The sequence below is a fragment of the Oryzias melastigma genome, unplaced genomic scaffold (genome assembly GCF_002922805.2).
Source record: "Oryzias melastigma strain HK-1 unplaced genomic scaffold, ASM292280v2 sc00340, whole genome shotgun sequence".
NCBI classification, from domain to species: Eukaryota; Metazoa; Chordata; class Actinopteri; order Beloniformes; family Adrianichthyidae; genus Oryzias; species Oryzias melastigma.
The window spans coordinates 100,264-121,129 of record NW_023416938.1 but is presented as its reverse complement, the minus strand read 5'-3'; the positions used below and the strand labels follow the sequence as shown (position 1 = coordinate 121,129).

General features: G+C 40.5%; 1 long non-coding RNA gene across 2 annotated transcripts in view; it reads right to left on the bottom strand.

Moving 5' to 3' along the window:
- Positions 1-2,277: 2,277 nt before the first annotated feature.
- LOC118598328 overlaps positions 2,278-20,866 on the bottom strand; it is a 38,476-nt gene continuing 19,887 nt past the window's right edge. For both annotated transcript variants that reach the window (XR_004947455.1, XR_004947454.1), the window contains exons 2-4: positions 10,033-10,206; positions 3,320-3,493; positions 2,278-2,992 (exon numbers count right to left, since the gene is read on the bottom strand). This is a non-coding gene — a long non-coding RNA (uncharacterized LOC118598328). The remainder of the gene's footprint in view (positions 2,993-3,319; positions 3,494-10,032; positions 10,207-20,866) is intronic.

Genomic DNA, 20,866 nt, shown 5'->3' with positions numbered 1-20,866 from the left:
TTAGTTTTTAACTATTGTTCATATTTTGAAGCCCAATGAGGCAAATTCTTTTGTGATTTTGGGCTATATAAATAAAATTGAATTGAAAATTGAATTGAATTGATTGCTTGAAATAAACCATTTCATTCAAGACGATTGAGATCCTTGCTGTCATATTTGAATGTTTATCAGAGTCTGGAAGTCTGAATCTGTGAATATTTTTCTAACTTTACTGAACTAAATTACGGAGCGCGTTTGTGTTATGTTGTCACAGACGAGAGTGGAGAAGTGCAGCACTAAAGTTGTTGGTTCGTTTCTAAAACCTCCATTTGACCAATAATATGTTGGGCTGCAAGTTACATAACCATCAAAATGATTCCTGTTAAATCAAGATTAAAAAAGTATCCTAGCCATGCGGGAAATGAGCTCACCTGCATGGAGCACAGCTGTCCGGACTCCTCGTCTGTCTTCCCTCCAGATTATTTTCAGACAATGGGTGTAGTGGGCTTTCCTACTTTTGAGAAGATTAGTAGTGAGTAATGTCCAAATATCTGTGGGAACATTTATCTCAGAAATATGGCACATAAACCCCAATAATGGCTCGTCTCCCGCCAGCTTTTGCCCACATATCTGTGGTCTTCTTTCTGTGGCCTTTTTTGAAGCGCCCCGTACTTCATTTGTCAATCGTTACTGAAGATTCTTTTCCACATGCTGCAACCGCTGGTCTCCTAGCTGTCCTGAGTCTCAGCCAATCACATCCATCAAGTGTCTGTTGTTTTGATTGCTCTATAATTGTGTTGTCCTTGAAATTACTAATAAAGAAATTAAAAAAATAATCTGTTAATCTGTTAATCTCAGGCCCACCCTTCTGATGCTTAGAAGCAACATCACCTGCGTTTGTAGTTTCAGAATAAAAGCTCTGCGGTGCTCTAGTAAAAGATATCTAATTCATGATCAAGTGGGACTGATGGAATGACATTAAAATGTATTTAAATATGTATGTATATAACGTATTATCAATATATTTCTTCAACATTTATGATGGTTGCTACTTCCATCTTATAAATATGGGCCCACATTTATCAAACTTTTCAAGTGCTTTTTAAGTGCTAACATTTATAGAATAGAATAGAAATACTTTATTCATCCCAAGATAGGAAGTTAGGCTGTTGCAGCGTTAGACATTTACAGAAGATATTAAGATATATAAAGATAAGCAATATTTACAAGAGATAAGAAGGAGTTATATGATAAAAACAAATAGTTTGTTACCATGGAAACAGTGAGTTTAAGTGTTCTGAAACCACAAACTGAGTTTAAATCTGGTTTCTAGGAAAGAACTCTGATCTACTGTCTCAGAATCAGAACTTTGTTCAACAATAATGTCTACAGATGTGAGAATGTTCCTCAGTAACAGGTTGTGTTTGAACGGCTGCAGATTCTGCAGATTCTTCACAAACATCAACTGAAGCCCAAATCAGAGCTGATCAGACTGCATGGAGCCAAAGAAAGACTTTTTCTGACTGAAAAGAGGAGAAAAGAAGAAGTCATCCACATGAAGCTTCAAGTCAGGGGAGAAAACTACCTGCTGAACAAAAGTACTCGAGTACTGAAGAAGAGTTTGAAGGTCTGATTTATTGCTTAGAATAAAATGATCAAAATCCTAAAAATAAATAATTAAGATAAAGAAGAGGAAGACCACTCCTTATGCCTTGTGTCTTTTTATCAACTTTATTGATAGGATATCTTTTCTTTAAACCTAACAAGCTTTAACAGGATGAGGGGAAGGCTAAAGATTAAAGTCTGTTTGTGAGTCAAAGATAGAATGAAGACAAAATCAATCTCAAACACAGTGTTGATTCAAAAGAGCATTTATTAGTTTCAAACAGGCTGCAGGAATTTGACAGACAGCTTTCAGTTTGAACCTTTAGACACTAAGATGCAGTTCTGGAAACAGCCAGCAGGTGTCTCCCTTCTCCCTCCTGCTTCAATGCAGTTAGTGTTGTTGCAGCAGCTGCATCAAAGTGATTCTCTGTCATTCCTCACTAACATCCACTCTGTTCATTCATGTCCTCTGGAGAAAACAGGCTTTATGCTCAGAAAGTTTCTACTTGTTTCAGACTTTCTAGAAAATGATCAGATTCTACTGGATTTAGATGAAACTTCTTTAAAAACTGCAGCTAAAAATGCTGTCAACATGAAAAAGAACAGAGTTTTACCCAGAAAACACCAAATAAAAAGGAAGTTCAATCATAAAACTGTAGAAAACATCAAACTAAAACTCTGAGTCTTTCAAACTGCATGAGTCAATATTTTATCATCAACAGAACAGAGATGATATAAAAATGATTCGACTGAGAGACTTTTGTTAGTTCTGGTGGGATTTCTGCTTCAGGACTGCGGTTAACAGGAGTGCGGTTCCCACGGTTACCATGGTTACAATAGAACAACATCCTGTAAAATAATGAACAAAATACAAAACCCAGCAGCCTTTAATCAGAGGAACTCAGTCCACTTTGTGGTTCTGAAAGGTCTGATAAAGATGAAAAAGAAGAACCAAAAATGCTCCCAGATGGAGAATCCTGAGGCCAGAACTGCTGGAATCTGATGAATCACCAACACAGATCATTCAGAGAAACAGTTTCAGGACACATGAGGAGAAAACTACAGCAAGAGTGTGTGGACAAAGTTAAGAGAAGCTCCAAATACGAGAGAGAAGAGAAGCAGAAGACTTCCCAACACTCCAAGTTAGAATGAGAAGATGAAGTGCAGTTCTCCATCAGTCCACCGGGGGAGCTGCAGCATAGTAATTGTTCACTTGATGCTGAGAGAGACAGTGGAGCTGATCTCAGATCAGTTCATGCTGCAGCTCTGACACTCATCTCCACTTCATCTGATTCCTCCATCACTCTGCTCTCCACCTCCAGGAACAACATCTCTGCAGACCAGATGATGATGATGATGATTCTCTCTGGTTGATCATTTGAAAAGGAAAATAGCTTCTCCCTCCCATCTGTGAAAAGAATAATTTAAAGTTAAAACACAGAGATGAAGTTTTGTCTCTATCTGATGGCGGTGTGTCAGTCAGTGATGCAGCACAGCAGCAGAAAGAGCAGCAGGAGCTTCAGTTCTGTTCAGAGCAGCAGTTTCCTGTCATCTTAACCTGTTGGAGCTTCTGCTGCTCTGATTGGCTGACTGTTGTCCTGAAGCCTGTCATCATTCTCCTCAGAGCTTCACTGAGAAGCTGCAGCTTCACAGGAAACTCTGCATCTTTGGTCTCAGACTAACTTTAGGACCAAACATCTGGAAGCAGCTGGACTGACTCCAACCCTCTACTGACCTCAGAGTCAGCAGTTTGAAGTTTGGACTCTTCACCAGATCCCGGAGCTGCTGAACATCTGAAGACTGAAGGTCATTGTATCTCAGGTCCAGTTCTGTCAGGTGGGATGGGTTGAACTTGAGAGTTGATCCCAGAGCAGCACAGCTGGTCTTTGACAAACTGCAGTTGATCAACCTGAATCCAGATGGGAGAGTTTCATTTAAAGACAAAGTTCATGTTTTTCATCCTTCAGTTCTTTTAAAGGCTTCAGAGCTGAAGAAGATCAGAAAGTTTGGAAAAAGTCCAAAGATGTGAATCAACAGCAGCAGATCAGAAGAGTCCAGCAGAAGCAGAGAAGAAGAACATTCAGGAACATTCAGGACAACATGCAGCTGCTTCAGTAAAGAAGTCCATCCATCCATCCATTTTCTGGACCGCTTCTTCCCTTTCGGGGTCGCGGGGTGCCGGAGCCTATCCCGGCTACTGATGGGCGAAGGCGGGGTACACCCTGGACAGGTCGCCAGTCTGTTGCAGGGCCTCAATCACACACCCATTCACTCTCACATTCACTCCTAGGGACAATTTAGAGTCACCAAGTAACCTATGAAGCATGTTTTTGGATGGTGGGAGGAAGCCGGAGTCCCCGGTGAAAACCCACGCATGCACGGGGAGAACATGCAAACTCCACACAGAAAGGTCCCAGCCGGGATTCGAACCGGGGCCTTCTCGCTGTGAGGCAAGAGCGCTAACCACTGCGCCACCGTGCAGCCCCTAAAGTAGTCCAGATGTGTGAAAGTCAAACATCTAAACCAACTGATGTTTCTGCACAATCAGCAGAAAAAGTCCACTTCCTCTTTCTGCTCAGCTCTGCTCCAAACAGCAATGAATCATGGGAGAATTTCACCTCCATCTTTAAGTGCTTTGTAGATGTAGATGTTTTATTCTTCAATGTCACGTTAAACGTGCATTTCTCCATCATCCAAACTGAAGCTTCTCTCATTTTTGTTTGTGTTCTGTAGTGTGATGCTGTAGAGCTTCTTTTTATTTTTTTATGGTCTTTCTGTCAGGAAGTGTTGCGGACCAAACACGACAGACCCAGGAGTAGAAGAAAGTCAGATATTTATTTGGGAGACTTGAGCTTGAGGGGTGTAGTAATGCCGCCGGGCGTGGCCTAGGGGAGCCATGACACGTTCAACCAGCAGTGGACATCCAGTGTATCGCTACATAACGATTGGTTCTGATGCTCTTTATTTACATCATTTCATCAAAGAATTCATAGTTAAAAAATGTAATTTTTTATTAGAAATATGATAAAGTAAAATTTTAGAAGCACAATTTTTAAGGCTCAGAAATATAAATTCAAGACTTTCTAAGTTTTTTAAGGTATTATTTCCACATTCATGAATTCAATGTTTCTTAGACTTTTTAAGACCCTGTGAGAACCCTGCAGAAATCCCATCTCTGATGTTGACCAACCACGTGCAGCTCAAAGAGAAAATAAATCAATAAAAAGAGCTGGAGCCGTTTCAACTGTGATCGCAGCAAGTTGGTGACACAGATGTCATTACAATGCTTAAGACGTGTTCCACACATTTCCAACACTCCATTCTGGCCAAACAGCATCTGTCAAACTTTTAGAGGGAACTTGGCCTACCAGGTTACAACCTAATCCAGGCTGTTCCAACGAGGTGGAACTCAGTGCTCCACATGCTGCAGAGATTGCTTTAACAGAAACGTGCACTTAAACTCTACTCTGGTTCATATGGAGGATTCAGAAGCTCCACACATCCTCCAACAGTGGGATATTGTGTCTAATATCAGTGAAACTCTGCTCCCAATGGAAGAAGTGACATTTCAGGTCACAGTAACTCATCAATATCCTGCATCATTCCATGCCTGACTGTGCTGAAGACACTACCACAAAACAATGGGTTGGAGAAGCTCCATAAAAGACACGGGAACACTCAGACAATCCATGAGGGACAGCCTGGCTAAGCATGTCTCAACATGAGAAGACATAAAGCCTGTGGTGCTGGCCTGCCTCCTACATCCTCATTAGAAGACTCATGCATTTTCATTTGATAACTCTGAGAAAGACCAAAGTCTGGTTGAAAGAGGAAGAGGATGCTGTCACTCAAGAGGAACGAGCTGTCCCAGAAGAAGTCTCTATGGAGGAACAGGGTGCTGCATCTGGGACAAACAAGGATGACGGAAACACCATTGACAGTATCTGAGAACTGGACCGAGTCAGTATGATGTCATCCATAGAAAATGACTGGCTTCTGGCTCCAACCAAAATGAAGTCAAATGAATCCCCATTTATTTTCATGGTCCACATGTTTGGTCATTTTTGTTGTGAATTGTCCTTCAGTCACACCAGCTTCAGGTTTGTCATGATTCACAGTCGTCTTCATTTCAGTGAATTACCTTCAGTGTATTTCAGTGTCTGCTTTTCACTTCTTCCTTATCAGATCATCTGATCTGTTTTGACACTCCTTTCTTGATCCATTTTTTGTTCATGTTTCAGTTTATTTATTAAATGTTTGAAGGTTCTGCCTCCAAGCCCGGTCTCCTTCACTTTGGGTCCTCCACCACCTATTCCAGACAGGTGGAGTCAGAATGAAGGGCGCTTCGAGACACTTGAAAAATGCAAGGAAGTTTCTATGTTCACCATCCCATCAGTTCCTAGTGAGGTCATCATCAGTGACGTCTCTGCAGTCGATGAGACCAGGAGAAGCTGTTTCCATGGAGACCATGCAGGACAACTTGGTTTTTGCATCACAACTTTGTCTCTTCACTAAAGATTTACCGATTTAACAGTTTTTTCAATGTGTATCTCTTTAGTTTTTCACAATAAAACTTCAGGGAAATACATTGTTTTACATTATTATTTTAACAAATAAGAAATCTTACTGACACCGTGTCAAGGAACAGCTTGTATTTTTTTGTTATAACAAAGATAAGTCATTTAATATGCTGTGTATTTATATAAAACTGCTTTATATGAAACATTTTAGTGAACTGTTTATTTACCTTTTTAAAAAATCTTATGAAAGATGAATCTCTAAATGCTCAGGAACAATTTCATTCTTTTTTTATTTGTTTGTTTTTTAAATAAAGTTAATTGTTGAAGTTTGAGTTATAAATTAGGATTCCAGTATTTTCACTTTTACAGCAAATGAATATCGTCATTATTGACCTTCTTGATCACAAATAATCATATCTAATATTCTAACAGTGGCGGGCCGTCAGGGCCTGCAAGGCCTTCTCTGCTGGCCTAAAAATATCTGAATCACAGACTATTCTATTTTGTCCATGAATACGTATTCAATCATTCCAAATGGTCTGTCCGCTTCCTTTCATTTCTAGCCCCCTGGTTGTGCTGCTTCCAGACATATTTAATATTTAAGCATTTAATCAATCACATTTCAGCACTATTTGCTGCTAGGGTCAAAGAAATCTGCCTGGAGGCCTTCACAATCAGTTCTGTGGGCCCTGGAGCATAAAATAAATGTAGATCAAACTGTTGTTTCAACCAATCAGATTTGGAGTAGGCGACACCAAGGCCCTCTAGCAGGCGCACGGAAACGTCAGCATTTTCACACGATTGGATAGTCAGAGAGTGTACTAGCCAGAGCTAGCAAACTGCATCTGTAGCGACTCAGCGAGCTGCACAAGCAAATATATCGATTTAATAGCTGTTTTGTCAACCCACAATGGCTGAAGGAGGAGAAGAAATGGATTTGGTTGCAGACTTACTGTCAAAGCCATTTTCAAGACGGACGTTTCAAGAAAAGCTGGACATTGTTAAGCAAGGGTGGACAATTCCGAAGCTATCAAGCTTGTCAAAACCAGGAAAAGGATTTGTCCACCACTTTCAGTCCACTAACTACGAGCGGTACTCTTGGCTCACAGACTCCGAGGAACGCTGTAAATTGTATTGCTGGGGGTGCTTGTTATTTCCCTCTGATCTGCATGTTGTTTGGAGCCACACTGGATTTGCGAATTTGTCTTGCCTTACCAAGGCAGCAACAAGGCATCAAAGCACCACCGGACACTTACAAGCAACGGTTCTCTCCAAAACCTTTGGGGAAACCAGAGTGGATCTACAGCTGAACGAGCAAGTGCTCAGGGAAACGGAGCTCCATAACAAAAAGGTGAAGAAAAACAGGGAAATCTTGAAAAAACTGATAGACTGTGTCATTTTTTTTTGGGCAAGCATTTCTGGGGCACGATGAAAGCGCTGGATCCACAAACAGAGGAAACTACGTGGAGTTTCTTTCTCTAACTGCTGAGAGCGACACGGATTTACATTACCACCTTTCCACTAAGTGTTTAGTGCAGGGGTCTCAAACTCAATTGAGCCAGGGGCTCTGGAGGCGGAGTCTGGGTGAGGCTGGGCCACATCAGCATTTTCACAAGAAAAGCATCAATAAAACATTCCAATGTTCTCAAATATCTTTGTTTTTAAAACAAAATAATGAAAAAAAATAATGAACGATGTGTATAGATCTTTGTGTGTTGATTTATATATATAAAGGGTAGTTAATGTCCGTTTCTGAAATAGTTAATATTGAAGATTAAACTTAAGATATATTGCTAGGGGGCAGGATTTAAAAAGTTTTTTTTTTAACTTCTTCCTACTCCGTTTCGAACTACATAATAGAGGTGTAATGTTTTTATTTATAATTTATATAGAATTTTCTGTTGTTTTCTTGTTTTTTTTACCATGTACTATGTATGTGTTGTTCAAAATAAAAAGGACTAACTAACTAATATAATAAATAAATACATTAAAAATGAATAAAAAAACAAATTAGTAATAAATAAATAAAATAATAATAATGACCATACAACAGATACAGACGACTGAAGAAACCACATATTGACTGACTAACTAGATAAAACTAATTATTTTTATTCAGTTTCAAATGTCTGTATTAACAGTTCTTCCTCCAGAGAGAGAGAGAAGCCCGGGTACCGAGAAAATCTTTTAAGGATTTAATTTTTTGTAGATTTTTGTAGAACTCCTCACAATAAATAAATCTGATCAATTTGTCTACCATTCACTGGAGGTGTGGGGTGCTCGCGCGCGCCGGCTGCATTAGCGCGCATTTGAAGGCTGCTCTTATGGCGATTATTGACCCCTTTCGCTTGCCATATGATCTCCATGGGGGTTCTATGCAAATGTGCGTATCAGAATATCGGACTTCTACTCACGTTTATATGGACTGGAATGCACGCCGACACAGCCAGGGTGTGAACCTTAAAATTCATAGACACGCGTGAGCCAAGCTCAGGATCACATGGTTGACAGGCGGGAGCAGCGGATCCCCGCGCGGTGAAAGAGGGCGGGCTACAGGTTTGCGGCTCGGAGCTTGGGGAGCTCTGATTCAATAGGAACAGACAGCACCTCAGAAAACGTATTCCTCGACATCATATGTGTGTTCATTTTGAGAGAGACATCCACAGAAGGTGGCTCCTCCTACACACGGCGCGGCGACAGAAACACATTTTTTGACAAGTCGCGAGCAGCGAATGCCCCGGCACGCAAATTTATCACACGAATCGCGCTCGGTGCCTCATGGCTCCTCCTCCGCCCAGCTGATTGGAGGAAGGAATGAATGATAGACAGAGGCACTGGACAGCCTGCCGATGTCCCGCCTCCAGAGCCATATACCTCACCGTGATTGGTTCGTTCAGCTCGGCACACAAAAACTGTCATTCATATCAGTCTTGCGGGCCACATGAACAGTAATCTTTCATATGAAGACACGGGTCGCAAATGATCATCCCAGGGGCCGCGAGTTGGAGACCCCTGGTTTATTGGGACGTCGGGCAAAAAACAAAACGCCCTGATCAGGGCTGTTGCTGAAGTGATGGAGGAGATCAGAAGGGAAGTTAATAAAGCTCTGTTTGTGTCTGTTGTGGTGGATGAGACGACAGACGCGAGTAACGCAGCGCAGCTTGCACTAGTTCTGCGTTATGTAACGGACACAGGTGTCAAGGAGCGGTTTGTCAGATTTGAAGATGTTACTAGTGGGAAGACATTGCATGTCTCATTATCCGGTTTTTGTTGGAAAAAGAATGTCTGGCTAAAGTTGTGGCACAGTGTTTTGACGGCGCAGCGGTCATGTCTTCTGGATTAAATGGGGTGTAGGCTAAAGTTAAGGAGAGAGCACCTTTGGCTTTATTCATACACTGCTATGCACATCGGCTAAATTTAGTATTGACTCAGGGGGCCTCGAAGCTTAAAGAATCCAAGATCTTTTTCGCCCACCTCAATGGCCTTGTTGCATTTTTTTCAAGATCCCCTCGACGCACGCAACTACTAGATGAAATCTGCAGCGACGTCTCCCTCGCGTGGCACCAACACGGTGGCAGTACACATCCAGAGTGGTCAATTTTTTTTATAACCATAAAATAGTTATTGAGGGTTGGGTTGATTCAGATGGAGCACTACTGAAGGCCTAGGTGTGAAATGCACGGCCCGCCTCTGTATTCTAACAATGGTCTCTGCCGCTGACATTAGAAATGAAGAAGATGTAAAGAAACATTAAAACATGAGATCTTCTGTCACAGTGAATGGACTAAAGCTCAGAAGAAGAAAACAGCTTTTAGCATGAAGATGGTCAGCATGCAGCAGGAGAACATCAGCCTCATGTCTGCAGTTTAGTGTCAACAGAACTTTGTCATCATATTGATCTGAACAAAACTGAAACATGGAATCTGACCCCAAAATCTGCAGTTTGCAGTCTGGACTCTCCAGAAAACCACACAGATGAAGAAATCCTGAATCCTGGATTTTGTTGTCACTCAGGTCCAGTTGTTTCAGTCTGGACGGATTGTTCTTCAGAACCAAACCCAGAAATTCACAGCTGATCTTTGACAAACTGCAGTCCTCCAACCTGCAATCAGACAGAAAAGTGTGTTCAGGAGCAGTGATGACAGCTGGAGTTCCAGCAAGTAAACAGAGTTTGATCAGATTTACAAGATCATTATTGAAACAGATCAGTTTCAGATCAATCATCATCACACAATCAACTCAACTGATGAGGAAAATATCAAACAATCATCAGTTTTTCAAACAGCTGTAGAGCTTTTCTAGATTCTCTTTTTCATCAGTTTGTCAGTAAAAAGTTATTCTCTAAACCTGAACTGATCTCTTCCATAAAGACTGACTGAAGATTGAAACTTTGCTGACTCAGCAGAGAGAGTAATGTGTAATGACACACTGAAAGAACAATATAAACCTTGAGAGGAGCGAGAGATGCTGTAGTATCGCGAGACTGACAGAAGTGTGTGGTGAGTTAACCCGGCGGCGCGTGAGTAGCTAAACAAACATTTCCAGCTTTTTCATTATACTGCCATATAAACATTCTGAAAATAAACATATTTGGAAAAGATTCATACGTTTCTGACAGCCTGAAGGAGTTGGAGAAGTACATCGACGACTGCTTTGATACCGTAGTCATGATGAAGGGCTCCACCACCACCACAACACCTTCCACCAAGAGGAACCGTCCCGAAGATTCTCCCGGGGCCGTCTCCTCTCCAGGCAGCGGAATCAGCGACGTGTTAGATTCCATAGATAAGAAGCTCTCCAGCCTTGATGCCCGCCTCAACCTGCTGGAGATCCTCCACAAAGAGTTCCAGGGCCTGCGGGAGTCTCTGGAGTTCAGCCAGCAGCAGGTGCAGGAATTAGCCGCGGAGAACCAGAGCCTCAGGGAGTCCGTGAAGGTGCTAACCTCCGACACCACCCGGCTCTCTGAGGAGAACCGAGCCATGAAGGAAACCCTCCTGGATCTTCAGGCGCGGAGCATGAGGGACAACCTGATCATTTCGGGGATTCCGGAGGAGGCGGGGGAAGACCCGGAGGCCACGGTGAAGACCTTCATGGAGACCCAGCTGAAGATCCCGAAGGAGGAGGTACAGAAGATCACCTTCGACAGAGTCCACCGGCTCGAAGGGAAGAAGTCCGGCAGCCAGCGCCCAATTGTAGTGAAGTTTCAGTTTTATAAACAGAAACTTTCTATTAAAAGTCGAGGACGAGAGCTGAAGGTAACACACTCCAGCGTTAACAACCAGTATCCCGTGGAGATTTTGTGCCGCAGGAAGCTGCTTTTTCCCCTGAGAAGACAACACCTGACCGCCGGGTCCCGCGCGGTGGTCGCCGTGGACAAGCTCTTCGTGGACGGTCAGCTCTTCCGGGACCCCGAGATCACCCCGTGGCTGTACTGAAGACCCTCCCGCGCTGCTGCGTCTGAGCTGCGCTGAATCACCTGCTAAGCTTATTTAAATGAATGGAAACAGATCAACCACCGCCCCACACCTCCTCTCAGGAAAGACGTTTGTTTCTCTCCCCTCTTCATGTTTCTGTGGTTTTTGTGTTTTCTTTTTCTTTCTCTCTTTTATTCTATCTTTCAAACCCCCCTCTCCCCCTCCTCCTCCAACCACTGCAGTCAAGTGAGCCGCTGTTTGTTTTTCCGTGGTCAAATCAGCCCTCATTGGATTTTTTCTGCAAATTTCATACAAGACTTACGGTAGCATGTCCGTGCTCGCTGGAAAATCCTGGAGACTCTTTAGAAAACATGATATTTTTACTCTTCATAAATGCAATCATATTACTTTTTATGCATATGATATTTATTAGAAATGTTTTACTTTGTTTTAAAATCAATCTCAAAATATCATGTATTAGTGAAATAAAATTAGTTAATTTTGGCTGTGAATTAATCCCAGTGATCAATGTATTACATTATAAATCCGTCACAGACCTACTTAGTCCTTAATAGAAATTTTCTCCTTAAAATATGAAGCGTTTTTACTGTATACTTTCTGAGAAATGTACATATGAAATACTATGAAAACTTTAATTTTTTATCCAATTGGGGGACTTTGGGTGGGACTAATTCCTGTGTTTCAATTTAATACTTCACCATTCTTTTACAGACCTCCTTAGTACTTCATGGAGTACTACTACTGAAAATATGGAGCATTTTCACCGTATACGTTTTGAGAAAAGTACATCTGAAATACTATGAAAAGTTTATTTTTTTATCTAATTGGCTGACTTTGGGTGAGACTAATTCCTCAGTTTTAATCTAGTACTTCGCCATTCCTTTACAGACGTCCTAAGTACTTCATGGACTACTACTACTGAGGGTATGAAGCATTTTTACTGTACACTTTTTGAGAAATGTACATATGAAATACTATGAAACGTGTAACTTTTTTATTATTTGGCTGACTTTGGGTGGGACTAATTCCTGTGTTTCAATTTAGTACTCCACCATTCTTTTACAGACCTCCTTAGTACTTCAATGAGTACTACTTCTAAAAATATGAAGCATTTTCACTGTAAACATTTTGAGAAAAGTACATATCAAATACTAAAAAAAGCTTATTTTTTTATCCAATTGGCTGACTTTTGGTGGGACTAATTCCTGTGTTTCAATTTAGTACTTCACCATTCTTTTACAGACCTCCTTCGTACTTCAATTACTACTGAAAATATGAAGCAATTTCACTGTAGACATTTTGAGAAAAGTACATCTGAAATACTATGAAAAGTGTAATTTTTTATTCATTTGGCTGACTTTGGGTGAGACTAACTCCTCAGTTTTAATTTAGCACTTCACCATTCCTTTACAGACCTCCTAAGTACTTCATGGAGTACTACTCCTGAAAATATGAAGCATTATCCCTGTATACTTTTTGAGAAAAGTACATCTGAAATACTATGAAAAGTGTAACTTTTTGATCATTTGGCTGATTTTTGGTGGGTCTGACTCCTCAGTTTTAATTTAGTACGCCAGCATTCCTGTTCAGACCTCCTTAGTACTTTGATGAGTACTACTACTGAGAGTATGAAGCATTTTTACTGTATAGTTTTTGAGAAAGTATATATGAAATACTATAAAACATGTAACTTTTTATCCAATTAACTGACTTTGGGTGGGACTAATTCCAGTGTTTCAATTTAGTACTTCACCATTCGTTTACAGACCTCCTAAGTACTTCATGGAGTACTACTCCTGAAAATATGAAGCATTTTCACTATATACTTTTTGAGAAAAGTGCAAATTAAATACTATGAAAAGTTTAATTTTTTATCCAATTGGCTGACTTTGGGTGAGACTAATTCCTCAGCTTTAATTTAGTACTTCGCCATTTCTTTACGGGGCTGCACGGTGGCGCAGTGCCTCACAGCGAGAAGGCCCCGGTTCGAATCCCGGCTGGGGGATTTGAGACCTTTCTGTGTGGAGTTTGCATGTTCTCCCCGTGCATGCGTGGGTTTTCACCGGGGACTCCGGCTTCCTCCCACCGTCCAAAAACATGCTTCATAGGTTAATTGGTGACTCTAAATTGTCCCTAGGTGTGAATGTGAGAGTGAATGGGTGTGTGATTGAGGCCCTGCGACAGACTGGCGACCTGTCCAGGGTGTACCCTGCCTTCGCCCTTCAGTAGCCGGGATAGGCTCTGGCACCCCCGCGACCCCGAAAGGGTAGAAGCGGACAAGAAAATGGATGGATGGATGGCCATTCCTTTACAGACGTCCTAAGTACTTCATGAACTACTACTACTAAGGGTATGAAGCATTTTGACTGTACACTTTTTGAGAAAAGTACATATAAAATACTATGAAAAGAGTAACTTTTTTATTCATTTGGCTGACTTTGAGTGGGACCAATTCCCGAGTTTCCATTTAGTACTTCACCATTCCTTTACAGACCTCCTTAGTACTTCATAGGGTACTACTCCTGAAAATATGAAAAATTTTTACTGTATACTTTTTGAGAAAAAAAAAACACATGCAATACTATGAAAAGTGTAACTTTTTAATCATTTGGCTGACTTTTGGTGGGACTAATTCCTGTGTTTCAATTTAGTACTTTACCATTCTTTTACAGACCTCCTTAGTACTTCGATTACTACTTCTGAAAATATGAAGCATTTTCACCGTATACTTTTTCAGAAAAGTACAAATGAAATTTTTATGTGGACCTTTTTTTTTCTTTCAGTTTTTCCTTCCAGCTCCAGGTTTTCCAGCCTGCTTCAGAACACCCTGATGGAGGAGAATTTAAAATGCCCATTTTGGCTCCTCCCTTTCTCTCTCTTCCCATGACCGGCAGCCACACCAGCAGAAACTGCTCATGCCTTACTCAGCAGTTCTTTCCCCTCCCCAGTTTGTTAGTGGTTTAGTGGGAATAAATTAGATCTTTTATGTTATTTCTGATGTTCTTTTCAAAAAACTATACAGTAAAAATGTTTAATATTTTCAGGAGAAAATTTCTATTAAGGACTAAGTAGGTCTGTGACGGATTTTTAAAATAATACATTGATCATTGGGATTAATTCACAGTCAAAATTAACCTCTTTTATTTTACTAATACAAGAGATTTTGAGATTGATTTTAAAAAAAAAGTAATGTACAGTTTTTTTTAGCCTAACTCCAAAACAGCCTACAAACTTTTTTAAAAGCCCAAATTAGTCAACACAGCTAGCATGTAGCTGAAATATTTGCTAATTGTTAATTTCCATTATTTCTTTAAGTCAATCTTATTTATGTATTCTCCACAAGGAATCAACTTTAGGACCTCAACCATTTATGATTAATGCGGCAGAATCATCACACGGGGAGAGGGAAGAGTTCATAAAGGCAAGATCTGTTGGCGACAGTCTAGTCTGTAGCAGGAAAAAGTATTAAGGTGAAATAAAAAAATCCTAACACAAACCTCATTATAATACAATTTTAATAAAGAAAAAAAAACGTAGTCTAAATTGTTAGATTCTCTTTTGAGCCCTACAGCTTTGAAGAATCATTAAACTTGGAGTCATTCGGGGCTCAATTAAAAAAGGGTCCGGGCGGTTTGTCCGAACCTACCCGAACCCAAACCTTGACGCGGCACCGACGCGGCTCGGGTCGCGAAATCCTGCTGATCGTCCGGTTCCGGGATCGTTCCGTGCACCGGAAACACTGATATTTTGTGATTTTGGAGCCCCTTTTGGGGAGAAGTCCAGCAAAACAGACCAACTACGAACTGTATGTCCAAAATAAATGTATATCCTGATAGTAACGGGTGCATTTCTCGCTAAAAATATTGTCAAAATAGAGATTAGTCCACAAAATATTGTATTCTGAGTGATTTTCCACTGAAAAGGAGTGAATATCCCACCATGTTTTTGCTAGCGACAGGCAGAAACTCAAAAGTCACGTGATCAGTCACGTGATCCGGAGCAGCTCCGTAGAAATGAATGAGAGAATGAGATGTAGCAATTCCACAATTTAGACCCGTTTTTTGTGAAACTGCTACGTTTTTCCCTGTGGACAAACGTGGGTGCTGAACGTTTTTGTAGGAGACTGGGTTGCACAGCCAGAAAGCACCCACGCGCTCCAACACACAGCGCTTCACTGCGCACTGGTTTGCGGGCACACGCGCTCACGGGCACAGCAGATGCATGCACTATGCAGCTTCACACCCCCCCAGTCAGTGTAGTCATGTCTAATCTGAACATTATTAGCTGGAATGTTCATGGACTGAACTCTGGACCCAAGAGGCTGAAAGTTTTAAACAACCTGAATGATTTAAAAGCGCATTTAGTTTTACTACAGGAGACCCACCTATCCAAATCAACTGAACATCTCATGTGCTGTTCACAGTTTTCATCCGTCTATGCTGCTAGTTACAACTCCAAACAAAGAGGAGTGCCCATTTTAATTTATAAAAACATTATTTTTACTTAAAGATACAGTTATTGATCCAGAAGGCAGATTTGTAATTATTATTATTAGAGCAGTCAGGCAATTAAAATTTTTAATCATGATTAATCACATTGTCCTGAGTTAACTCGCGATTAATCGCAAATTAATATGTGGCCTTTTTTTAAGGAAAAAAATGCGGATTTTAACAGTTTAACAATTTAACAGTTCTACATTAATTATGAAAACAAGAATGGTAAAATTAATAGTTTTCATCAGAAATACTTTATTTCGTAACATTGTATTGAGATAAACTTTCTTAACAATAAAAGGCTGTAACATAAAATGCCTAACAAAAGCCCAAGTGCAAGTGAAGGGCATTTTAAATTCAAAACTTCAATCAACGTTCAGTAAAATAAAATAAAAAACATCAAAAATAAAATTTCCATAACACTTTCATGTTCATTTTTTGTCAGGACCAAATCTTTTCCTCCTCTGCTGAACTACAGTAATAAATGAAATAGAGATTTATCATTTCCAATTAACTTTTGTTTTTTAAAACATTAAAGACTGAGAAAAGCGGGATACACTGTGGATAGTTTGACAGTCTGTTACTGCCGCCGCGTTCTCTGGCTGCAGCTCGATGCAGCGACGTGTCCAGCGGAGCTCACGCCATGAATATGCCGGCAGACAGACCGCTATGCTGGGGCTGGATCACGTTTAAACCTCCAGAACATTTAAAACGTCCCCCGGTGCGCTTGCTGTTTGGAACATCCGCAGCTCTCGGGACGCGGCGCCGGACGCGAGCCAGTACCACCAGACGTGGTACTGGACCACGCGAACCGGAGCCGGGTTAGAGTGAAGGAGCTCTTCAGGTCCTAGCACCGGCCGGTTTTAGCCAGCAGCTCGGTGGTTGGAGAGCCGCCCGTGAGCTAGTGAGAGCAGCCGGTGAGTTAGAGGGGGGACGCCCGCGCGCGGTATGGAAAGGCACATATGAGAAAAATCCGCGATTAATGTGTCAAAAAAATTGTCGGCGTCAAGCACTTGTCCGATTAACACGTTTTTAACGCGACAAATCTGACAGCCCTAATTATTATATCAATTCAGAATAAAAAATTTTCTATTAGTAACATTTATGGACCGAATTCAGAAAGCACCTCCTTCTTTCATACACTGTTTATGTCATTTTCAACTCACTCTGACTCCACTTTTTTGACAGGAGGAGATCTGAACTTGGTTCTTGATCCAGAGCTTGACAGACTCAGCATAGCAGCACACCAGCGTACATGGCGGTCTGCAAGTATTCTGAAGCAGTACATGAATGATCTGGGTCTCTGCGACGTTTGGCGCTCATGTCACCCAAACACTAAAGGGTTCACCTTCTTCTCTCCAGTTCACCACTCACACTCTCGTTTAGATTATTTATTAATCAGTAAATCTCTTCTTAAAGATGTTAAAAGCTCCAGCATTCATCCAATTGTTATCAGTGATCATGCACCAGTTTCTGTAAATATTGTCAGGGAAGCAGCAACACCTTCGGGTTCCACCTGGAGGTTTAATAACTCTCTGTTAAAAGATCAAGAGTTTATTGAATTCTTTAAAAAAGAGTGGGCAACCTTCTTAGAATTTAACAATACTCCTGACATCTCACCATGTGTTCTCTGGGAAGCAGCAAAGGTAGTCATGAGAGGGAAAATCATTTCTTATTCAACTTATAAAAAACATAAAGAGAAAGCAGAATTAATAGAATTGGAAAATAAGATTTAAAAAATGGAGACAGCTTATGCTGGTTCTGCAGAAGAACAGATTCTGGGAGATTTAAAAAAAATTAAAGCTTCAGTTATATGACTTAATTAACAAACAAACACAATTCCAAATACAAAGACTTAGACTAGAAAGATTTGAAAACTCTAATAAATTTGGCAATTTTTTAGCTAATCAGCTTAAAATTAATAAAGAAAAATCTACAATAACATCTATTACTCATGAGTCAGGAAATGTCACTCATGACCCGATCAAAATTAATGAAACTTTTAAAGATTTTTATAAAAACTTGTACACTTCACAGATCAATCCAAAGCAAAGCATCATTTCTTTTCTTAATAGTGTAAACCTTCCCAGATTAAATGAAGACCAAATCACAGACTCAGACTCACCCCTCTCATCATCTGAACTTCATGATGCTCTGCTGCTTATGCCGAACAACAAAGCTCCGGGGCCGGATGGCTTTCCCGCTGAGTTTTACAAAGATTTCTGGGAACAGCTAGCAGAAACGTTTTATGAAATGGTTACATTTATAAAGGAAAATCAGTTACTTCCACCAAACATGAATTCAGCAAATATAATCCTTCTTCTCAAACCAGAGAAAGATCCCTCAATTCCTTCCAGCTATCGCCCCATTTCACTGATCAATGCAGACGTAAAAATCATTTGTAAAGCATTAGCACAGAGAATAGAAACAAATCACTCCCCACATAATTCGCCATGATCAAACTGGATTTATTAAAGGTAGACAATCGAGTGACAATGTCCGCAGACTTATTAACGTCATAGACATTGCCACTATTAAATAGTAGGAAATGAACATACTCTCGTTGGATGCTGAAAAAGCTTTCGACAGAGTCAACTGGTAGTTTCTCATCGCTGCTCTCCACAAGTTTGGATATGGAGAATCATTCATTGATTGGATTAAAATATTATATCACAACCCAAATGCTTCAGTCAGAACGGACAAACAGATGTCCAGCAGGTTTTTTCTTGGAAGAGGAACCAGACAGGGTTGTCCACTCTCCCCCTCTCTCTTTGCAATATTCATTGAGCCTCTGGCTGCAGCAATAAGACAGAATGAGAACATTAAAGGAGATAAAACAAAACATGGCAATCATAAAATTATGCGGATGACATATTACTTTTTTTTACATAAATCACGTTCTATAAGTGAAACGATAACAATTATTAACGAATTCTCCTCCATCTCAGACTATTCAATTAATTGAAATAAATCAGTTTTATTATCACTAAACAGTAACGCTGAGCAATCACTCTCAATACCGGTCAAATCAGGCAATATCAAATATCTAGGTGTTCACTTCTCTACCAAACTATCAGAACTGGTGCAGCTAAATTATACCCAATTATTGAAAAACATTCAAGACGATCTAACTCGCTGGGTCAACCTGCCCCTGTCGCTTATGGGCAAAGTAGCCACAATTAAAATTAACATTTTACCAAATGTCAATTCTATCTATTCTCAATGATTCCCACACAACCTCCACTAAAATGGTTTAAAACATTGGACTCAGCCATAACCAGCTTTCTCTGGAAAAATAAACCAGCAAGAATCAGCCTTAAAACTCTAAAATCTGCAAAAAGATGTGGAGGCTTAGAATTACCAAACTTCAACAATTATTTTATTGCTGACAGATTACAGTACATCTTAAAATGGTCAAGAAATAATCCAGAAAATGACTCATGGATGGACTTGGATCAGGAGTTATGTGGAAAGATCAACCTGTCAGATCTACCATTTATCAGCCAAACAATAAAAAAACATGATAGTTTCCAAAGTATTAACATAAGTACCACCTTAACAGCCTGGTGGGATTTTCTAAAAGTGTCCAAATACTCAGTCGTACCGTGTAAAATCACACCCATCTGGAACAACCCATACATTCTTATAAACAAAAAAATGTTACACTTCCCAGCTTGGCAAGCAGGGGGCGTAACACTACTAGAGCACCTAATTATTAATAGAAGATTTATAACACCCCAGGAACTACAAGATAAACATGGAATAAATCACTTCTTGGAATACCAGCAACTGAAATCTACAATTACTAAAAAAGTTAAATACAATGATAGTGACTTAAAATTACCAGAACTAGTTATCTCTTTCTTTAAACTTTCAATGAATACGATTTTCTCCAAAATATACAAACTCTTATGTAACCTATATAATAACATTTCAATTCCAATAACCAAATGGGATGCCGACCTGAGTAGCAGCACAGATCAAAGCTTCTGGACAGAAACACTAGGGCTGTCAGATTTGTCGCGTTAAAAACGCGTTAATCTGACATGTGCTTGATGCCGACATTTTTTTTGACGCATTAATCACAGATTTTCTAATACGCGTCCTTCCATAACGCGCGCGGGCGTCCCGCCTTCTAACTCACGGGCGGCTCTCCAACCACCGAGCTGCGAGCTAAAACCGGCCCGGCGCTAGGACCTGCAGAGCTCCTGCACCCTAACCCGGCTCCGGTTCGTGTCCAGTAGCACGTCCGGTGGTGCCGGCTCCCGTCCGGTGCCGCCTCCCAAGAGCTGCGGACTTCTGACGTTCCGAACAGCAAGCACAACGGGGGACGTTTTAAATGTTCTGGAGGTTTAAACGTGATGCAACCCCAGCATAGCGGTCTGTCTGCTGGTATATTCATGGCGTGAGCTCCGCTGGACACGGCGTTGCATCAAGCTGCAGCCAGAGAACGCGGCGGCAGTAACAGACTGTCAAACTATCCACAGTGTATCCCACTTTTCTCAGTCTTTAATGTTTTAATAAAACAAAAGTTAATTGGAAATGATAAATCTCTATTTCATTTATTACTGCAATTCAGCAGAGGAGGAAAAGATTTGGTCCTGACAAAAAATGAACATGAAAGTGTTATGGAAATTTGATTTATGATGGTTTTATTTTATTTTACTGAATGTTGATTGAAGTTTTGAATTTAAAATGCCCTTCACTTGCACTTGGGCTTTTGTTAGGCATTTTAAATTACAGAAATTTATTGTTAAGAAAGTTTATCTCAATACAATGATACAAAATAAAGTATTTCTGATGAAAACTATTAATTTTGTCATTCTTGTTTTCA